The 8,136-nt window shown below is 40.1% G+C and overlaps 1 non-coding gene across 1 annotated transcript; it reads left to right on the forward strand.

The window, feature by feature from the left end:
* The first annotated feature begins 5,015 nt into the window (after positions 1 to 5,015).
* LOC119528389 lies at positions 5,016 to 5,147 on the forward strand. The gene has a single exon (XR_005215690.1). It is a non-coding gene; the product is annotated as a small nucleolar RNA SNORA76 (small nucleolar RNA).
* The last annotated feature ends 2,989 nt before the right edge of the window (positions 5,148 to 8,136 follow it).

Below are 8,136 nucleotides of genomic sequence, written 5' to 3' on the forward strand. Positions count from 1 at the left end.
AATTAAATCTCAAAAAAGAGAGGACTCATAAATGAGAACCTTAGTAAAAGTTGAAGTGTCAAAAAGGAAACCTGCTTCACTCAAGGTAGACAAGGACCTTTGGTCATTTTAGTGTCCACTTTAAGTCCATCAGAAATTTTCATTTGCTAAGAAAATATACACTCTTCTTTAGTGTAAGACACCAGCCAAAATACAGTAAAATAGTGCTCAAAATTCAGATCATATCTACCAAAGATATTCTAATATATGCTTAAATAAGTTTTGAGGTCAGGTTGTTATATCTAGGTCTACACAATGAAATATTAAGGCTATGCCACTCTCAATTGCATGGTCACTGGTCCTTTTGCACTGGTCAGCCAAAATAAAATAAAAATTTTATTTATTGTATCTAAAATGATATTAGTGGATATGTCATGCATATTTAAGGAAAAAGCTTAGATAAGAGACTATGGACCTTAGAGTGACAAAGAACCAAGGTTATAGATCAACCCCGATACTGGAATACTGATTTTCAGAGAAGAAAAAGCCCCTGTTTGTGCCTTTACTGAGCACATCTAATTTTAAGCAATCTACTTGGGTGTGCTGAGTGTTTGTCTTGAGGATCTGACTAACTTGGGGCAGCCCAACACCACTAATGAGAAAAGTTATTCCCAATAATTCATCAGTCAGCACTGTTGCCCTTGCAACTGAAGGCTAGATCACATGCAAAAGGAGTTTTCATGCAGCCAAGCCTCATTCATTTGTAATTCAGCTGAGCATCAAACATTACTGAGAGCCCACTATGTGCTGGAGAATGGGCCAAGCTTTAAGTAGACAAGGATGAATAAGACAAGGACCTAGACTTCAAGCAGCTCATGCTCTATAGAGAGAAGAATGAATTATAGATCAGTTTTAAAGTTATGATTTTTTTTTTAAATAAAAAGTAAGCCAATTTGAGTGAATAATTAGAAATGCATATTCTTGGGTTCCACCTACTGAATCAGAAACTCTGTAGTCAGGGTCCAGAAATCTGTGTTTTAACAAAGTTTCTGGGTGATTCTGGTACATGCTCAAGTTTGAGAATTGCTGTATTAGAGCAGGTGACAGGAGTTGCAGATGATGAGCAGGTGTAGGCAGGTGGCAAATCATGGAGACATTTACATGCCATGTAAAGGAGATCAGGAAAAGGGGTGCCACTGAAAAGTCCTTAAGCAAGGGAATGGAATGGTCACCTTTTCATTTTAGAAAAAGCACTGAAATTGTCATACTTTAATAATAGCCAACATATGGATATTCTCTATATGGTCAGCCCTACAGAAGCTCAGAAGAGACCCAAGCAAAGCATAAAGGCAATATTTGAGACTTCATTTGCCAGAGGATAATTCCCTAAGAGTGATGTAGAAATTCAACCTGTTATTTCACTAATGCAATATATTTTTTAGAGTGAATTTAAATCAAGCTATAACCTAACCATTTCTAATTTGTCTGCAAGATATTCCTTGGCAAATATTACTCCTGTAAGCATTTTATATATATTGACTTATTTATTTCTCACACCTACCTAATGAAATGCTATTATTATTGTCATTTAAATATGGGGAAACTGAGGCACTGAGTTCGTAAGTAGCTTACTCACAGTCACACAGTTGCTAAGTAGTATAGCCAGGGTTTGAACCCAGACCAGAGCCTAACATTGTCCCCATCATACTGTGTTGGTCTCCAGAGCCATGGATGTGAAAACCATTATGCCTAATTGTGTTGCATGGGAGGACTCCAGGAGGTATGTAGGCATTTCCAGATGCTGAGTATCATTTATTTGCACTGTGCTAATAGTCATTTTCCTGAGGACCATGGGGAGCAGGTGCGGTAAACACCTCAAAGAAACTCTTACTAGTGATGCATCACTCCAGCCTGTCTATAGATGCAGATTGCCACAGGTGCTTGGCTGAAGATCCCACTAATTGGAAACTGAACTCTTTATTCTTTGAGTAATTTCTAATGTTTCCCAGGGAAGAGCCAAAGACACCCCCTCCCCCACCCCAATTCAGAAAACTCCTCTGCATAAATAGACCATGGGTAGGAATTGTAAGGAAACTAAGATCTTTGAGGACCTTTATAGACATCATCTCATGTAAAAATCACAATGATTACAGAGATAAAATACGATTATCTCTATTTTAACTGAGAACCTGAGGTTAACTGACTTGCCCAAGATAATGAATATTAGAGCTGGAACTTGGAATTCAGTCATGTCTAAAATAAAACCCTTGCTCTTTCCCAGTTATTGCATTTGATAGCTCTTTTTATTTGCCTACTTTTAACACTTTTTCCTTCATCCTTGCTAACAGAATCTAGTTTTTTTTTTTCAGGGGAGCAAAGCAGGGTTGCCAATCCCAGGTGATGGGTCATGATTAGCAAATCATGACAAATCTGATCCTGGATTTCCCAGCCCCCCTTGCAGCTAGAGGTAGCCATGTGATGCAGGCAGTAGGAAACCTGCTAGGGAAGATTTCTGGGAAAGCTTTTGCTTCTGCTACAATAGGAGACAGAGGTTGCTGGCATGGATCCCTTCCCCTGTTTTCCTTTATCCTGTCTTGGCTATTGACATATGGCTGGGTCTGAAGAAGCCACCTTGGAACAATGAAGGTAAAGCCAAGGAAATTGAGAGATATGAGCTCCAAAATGGTGGAGGTGGTGAACCAACACCAGAAACCACCTACTTCTTATTTACGTTGTAAAAATATACTACTTTTAAGTCAGGGTATTTTTTACTTGCAGCCAAACACATTCTCACACATTAAGCTCTATTCTGTCACTAAGATCTCTCCTCCTGGTTCCCAAATATATGTCCTGTGAACTGTGATCAGATATTATCCTCTGTTAACTGCACCACAACCACCACCACCATACAGGAGAATTCTTGGTACTGGACAGAGAATTAGGAGGTTAAGATCATGTTAATTTGTCCCAAAATTTAGTTTCATAAAGAAAGCATGGTTTATCCAAAGGAATCTCAGGTTCCCTTCTGTGAAACAAAAGAAACACTGTGCATCCACATTGCCATTACAGTCTCTGTTTTCTCTAATTGCAGATGAAGTGCGTTTCAGTGCAACCAAATCAAATTGAAGTTTCTGGAGGCAGAAGAAATTGCATGACATTCATAGCCATTTAACCCTTCTTTCAGGTGCAGCTGTCTGCTTCTGTTTTTGTGTGTGAGGAGCAGCAGGGACTTCCATTCTGCTCTCACTTGATCTGGGCTCTGCATTCCCAACTCTATGATGGCTAGGGAGTCCAACTTTCCCCTCAATCCTCAGTGCTTTCACAAAAGAAAACTCCCTTTTCAATCCCCAGGATTCTTGGAAAGGATATTTTATTTCTTAAAACTATTAAATGTGGATTTGGGAGAACAGCTTAAGAGTCATTTGGTTCCATTTCTGACTTTAAATAAATCAAAATCAAAATCAAAATCATTCCAGACAAATGGCTAACTACCTATTTAAAAAATTTTCCTCAGTGAGAGATAGTCTTTTTTTGCAAAATTTTATCAAACTTTTGTTGATAATTTCTTCCTTTCGCCCAATTGAATTTCCTTTCCTCAATTAGAAATGTGAATTTAAAAACTGATAAAAGTAAACAGAATACTATGTATTCCCTAAACAGTAACATTTTTTGGATTTGTAAATAATTGCCAAGTCCTCTAACAATCCCTTCCCTAGATGGAATAAGTCCAAATAAGACTCTTATTTAAGTCTTTCCAGATAATATCTATTTTCTATCTTTCAGAGGTAGGACCTGGTAATTTTATGAAATCAGGATGTGTAGGCCACACTTTAGTCACATTCTGCCTACACATCAGCTCTTTTTCCAATATCTTTCTCTTCTGTTCTGTAGCTCTATTCTCCTCCCAAACCTAGGCAAACATCTTCAGTGGTCTTTGGCCTCCTCCAGCTTCCCCTGCTTCTGGATGTAGAGAAAATATGCTTCACTGAAACTCTCAAAATATTATTCCCCACAGGCTGTCAAGTCCTCTACTTAGCCATCAAGCGTGTTCTGCTCTTTTCCTTTAATCCTTTCTTTTGCTCTTCTGCTTATTGTCTCCAGTATATCCAGTTATTGTTTTTGTTTTTTAATGCAATAACCCAAACCAGATGTTGCATTAAACCCTCAAAAGGATCTAGGTGTAGTGATTTCTTGCCTTTTCCTGTTTTGCTTTTGCTATTCTCCGCCCCTTTTTTTCTGTGTGAGAAAATGCATTTTTTTCCTCAGTCAGAGACCACCAGCCCAAGTATCCCCATCATCAGGCTCAGTGGAGTCAGGTGTAAAAGAGTCTAAAAGTAGGGCTCATTTCAGAATTAAGTGCAGGGAGAACCAGTTTTAGTGACAGAACCTCTCTCCCTTATAATTGACCTGCAGAGAGACTCAGAGATGTGGACAGGCTCAGGATTTGAAGAGGAGCCACGAGATCAAGTTGTGTTTTGGCCCAGCCAGCCATTGCTCTCTGAGCAATGGGTTGACACCAATATCCTCTGTCGGCACTATTGTTCCTGAGATCCCTGGAGACCAGAGCAAGTGCAAGTGCTAAGAAAACCATGTACAAGTTGTACCTTGGTACTCAACTGCTTTGAAACTTCTTGATTTTGGTACTCGACGGATTTTGATGCAAAAATTTTGTCCCAATACTCGTTTGTTTGGAACTTGGTGCACAAGCATCGGTTGCCTCGTGACTTGCTACCCTTTCCAACTGAAACAAAGGGTCTGGTGTTAGGCACGTGGTAGTGCTTGCCCTGTCCACACCCCCTTGCAGTCTTAGCTTAGCTTCTGTGGTCATTTTGTGTATTTTTGTGCTTTTTTCCTCATCATGGGTCCTAAGAAAATGAGCAGTGATAGTGCTGAGTAGAAAAGAAAATTACTTCACACCATGGAGCAAAAAAAGAAATAATAGGCAAATAGGAGAGCATATTTTCATTACTGATCTTGCTAGGGAATATGGTATGCTTAGAACAACGGTCTCCACCATCATTAAGAATAGAGAAGCCGCGCTGCCTTTGAGCCCCCTTCGCGCCTGCGGGTGGCGCCGGGGGTTAAGCTGCGGGCGCCAGAGCACGAGCTTGCGCACAACTGGGGCCGCGGGTGCTACACGGGCAGCGCCTTTAACCGGAGCGACAGGGCCCGGGCTGAGGGAGGTTGAAACTGCACACAGGGCTTGGGACCCAGGCCTCAGCCTTTAGACCTAAGGCTGGAAAGCTGACAGGGGTAGTGTAGGTTCTGCCATTTAGGGCATGTTACCCTCCTCTGCGGGCGCGCTGTGCCGCCACCGTGGGTCAAGCTATGGTTCTCTTTTGGAAGACGACTAAGACATGCAGGTTCAGACCTTGTCCGCAGGGAAGGTGGAGGAAACTCCGGCTTTGGCCTGGAGCAATTTAAGGGTCATGTTCTACTTGACACACTGGCTTCGGTGTTGAGCTGTGATGCACCTAACTCACCCCACGGTGCTGCTGCGATCTATTTAGGAAAAGTTACCACGTGGCGCAGGCCTTACTTGGTATTGTCGGGCGTGTGACTAAAGCTTTGTGAGTCGAAAAGGCGCACAGTAACAAGATGTTTGTAAAGATGAGTTAGACTACGTGGCTGGGCACAAAGGAGGCTGGAGCATGTTGAAGGGTAAGGAGGAACAGGTGAAGCATTTAATAACTGAAGAGGCCTCAAATTAACAGTATTTAAAAATTATTAAAGGTATGAGCTCATGCCTTGAGCAGGACTGGTCCCTCAGTTTTCAACTCTTGACACTGTTCTTTGAATTTAGACTGAGAATACCGGCACCTACCTCAAAGGGGTGATGATGAGGACTACCTAACTTCAGGGCTGCTCCAGAGTCCACTAAGTGAGCTATTCGCAGATGAGGGCACCTCACTGTTTATTCCGTCCCTGTTATCTGAACAGTTCTCTTGTAGAAATAAATTAGCTGCTTACCTAGTTTAAAAAAAAAAAAAAAAAGGAATAAAGAAGTGATAAAAGTCTGATGTTGCAAAGGGAGTTAAAGCAGCGTTCCCAAACATTTGAGGAAGTTGAAAAGCTGTTATTTGGGTAAACAAGAAGCAGTTAGTGGGCAACAGTGTATCGGAAGCCATGATACGTGAAAAAGTGGAAGTCTTGCTTGCAGATCTTCTGAAAAACAAACCGGGACTGAGTGATGAGAGCATTGAAGTTTTTAAGGCCAGCCACAGCTGGTTTGTTAATTTAAATAGAGTAACAGCATCCATAGTGCCGTGAGGCTTGTCGTGAAGCATGGTGAGGCAGCGAATGCTAATAAAAAGCCTGCAGGTACAGAGGGTATAGTTGTGCAGGATATTGTATCTTTGGGCCAATCCGTGGGTCCGGAGGCTGATGCTGCTGAAGTTGAAGAGTTAGTGGCGGAACATCATGAAGAGCTCAGCCCTGAGGAGCTGCAGGAACTACAGAAGGAGCAGCAACAAAAGGTGGCTGAAGAGTTTCTTCAGTTAAGGAGGAGGTAAGGGAATATGTCCCCAGTTCCTTGATAAAAGAAATGTGTGCAAAATCCAAACAATTTCACATTTTCGAGGAATTCTGAAAAGAAGACAGAAGCAGTCCTCATTGGATAAGTTTTTGGTGAAGGTGACAAAGAGTGTGTCAGAGCCTGTGGTGCACGTTGAGAAAAAGCAGAAAAGACAAAGAACACCTGAAGTGCAAGTGCCCGATGTTCTATTGGAGGGGGACTCTCCTTCCAAACATCCCTCCATGTAACCTCTCCTCCTCACCGCTCTCCTCCCACCTTCTCCGTACAGGTAAAGTGAAATTTTTTATTTTATTTAATCTAAGTATTTATTATTTTTAGGTTCATTTCTCATGTAAAGTAATGATATATAACCATATATCTGTTTCTGTATTGCCTTAAAAATGTATGTTATCTTTAGTTTGGGAATGCATTAAATTTATTTATGTTACTCCTTATGGGAAAAATTTGGTACTTGTCGTTTTTGGTACTCATCACCCCTCCCAGAACCAATTAATGATGAGTACCTGGGTACCACTGTACTTGAAAGCAAATAGATTCACTCTCACGCTTCCATGAGGGGAAGCATGATCTTATTTTCCTTTGTGTCTCATAGAACAAGAAGGTCCACTGTCTATTTGTCCCTGAAGAATATTATCTATTTCTTAAATTTATGCATCCCCAAACCTGTCTTTTCCCTATGGGCTCCAATATTGTTTCTCTTTATTTACTTTTTGTTAAAATGTAGAATTTTTGCGCTGCCGTGAAGACCACTACACTGATCCCTGCTTTTCATTTTGTCTCAGTACTTTCCCCTTTGCTTGTGTTATTTTATGATGGTGACCATGAGAACTTCCACAATCTTATTAATATTTAACATTAATGTTAGTCTTGTGAGCCACTACAGAGACATATATAATCTCTTTACAAGATTTAGTGTCACCCTTAGTGATTCATATTCTGAATGGTATGTTTTCTACTCAGGAGGGAAAAAAAAACAAACTTCATCCCCAAATTAAAGCATTCTGTGGCCAGCTGAGGTTGCAATGCTTGGGCAGAAGGATTGGGTACTGGCTGATGAAGTTATTTATACTTTGTTGACCATGGAGCAGAAGTTTTTCACAAAAACCTTTGGAATTGTTCAACTCATGTCCTATATTTACATTTATTTGGAAGCATCTTAAAATACAGACTTAAATTTAAAATGTAGTGATACCAGACATTTTACTTTGCACTATTTCATATCTCATAAACAAGGCTTGTTCATCAAATAAATATTACAAACTTAATAGCATGGAATTGATTTATCTATCAAAGGGAATAAAGATTCTTGAATATTTTAGCAGCGCTTATCCTCATACCAACAATGAATGTGCTTACTGAAAATGATTCTTATCTATTCAAAAATGTAATTGGCAGATCTCTTTTGGAAATATTGTATTGGCTTACCTTAAGTAACGTGAACTCCAAAGACATAAGCCTGATTTATTTTTTTTAAATATTCTCCAGTGCTGAGTCTATAATATTTTAAATTAGTCATTCATCCAACTGGTACTTTTTGGTTCAAACTCCACAATAAGAATTAGAATTTGCTGCAAAATAGATAATCCAATTTTTCTAACAGTTCAAAACACGTAGGTTTGGAT

This window comes from Choloepus didactylus, chromosome 2, assembly GCF_015220235.1.
Source record: "Choloepus didactylus isolate mChoDid1 chromosome 2, mChoDid1.pri, whole genome shotgun sequence".
NCBI classification, from domain to species: Eukaryota; Metazoa; Chordata; class Mammalia; order Pilosa; family Megalonychidae; genus Choloepus; species Choloepus didactylus.